This window comes from Nematolebias whitei, chromosome 2 (assembly GCF_014905685.2).
Source record: "Nematolebias whitei isolate Nwh7 chromosome 2, NemWhi1, whole genome shotgun sequence".
NCBI lineage: Eukaryota > Metazoa > Chordata > Actinopteri > Cyprinodontiformes > Rivulidae > Nematolebias > Nematolebias whitei.
Window position 1 is genome coordinate 49,054,255 of NC_056499.1, and position 797 is coordinate 49,055,051.

A 797-nucleotide genomic window follows, 5' to 3' on the forward strand; every position below is an offset into this window, starting at 1 on the left:
GGGGGGGGATGGGGTCGCTGGCCCGGGTTCTGGTCGGTCCTCGGGGCTATGTGCCGGTCCGTGGCCTGGGTCCCTGGTTGTGCAGTTGCCTCCTGCTCCTGGATGGATGTACTGGAGCCTCCCTCCCCTGGTGGATCTTGGAGAATGGGGGTGCCTATTGGGGTCAGTGGGGGAGCTGGCCCCCCTGGGAGGGCATTGCCACCTCAGTTGTTCCTCCCAATCCCGACATCTTCCTCAGCCCACTCTATCACACCACCACTCAAGCAGGGCCTTGGGGTTCAGGTGCACTACTGAGCTGCGGGGAGGATTCTCCATCTCCATGGTTCGTGGAGACCTGGGCCCCAATTTTATTAAACAACCTAGACACTCACATATAACATTCTCACGACACATGCATATATAGGGTCTGGAGTGGGCACACAGTGGCATATGGGGGGTGGGATGTGTAATCATTCTCACCTCTGGGACCTGAGCCCACTCTCATATGTAGCATGTAGACATTTAGGGTTCTGGGCAAGGGTTGGGGAGGTGAACGGGCACTGCCTGCTCTCTGGGGAGGGGGTGGGTATGTGCAAGTCACCGCCTCATCCCCCCATTTTAAACGTACTATATAACAACATGCATCAACATCTTATCTGAGTGGGAGGAAGGAGGAGTTGGGTCTTCCTGTTTTCCTTAAACCCTCGTTCTCCGTTTGACATTTGGGGTCCGGGGCAGGGAAGGGGGGTAGGCTGCCTGGTTGGGGTCTGGGCTGTGGGTGGGTGTTGGGCCTTGGGGGGCGATTGGGGGCGGGGCTG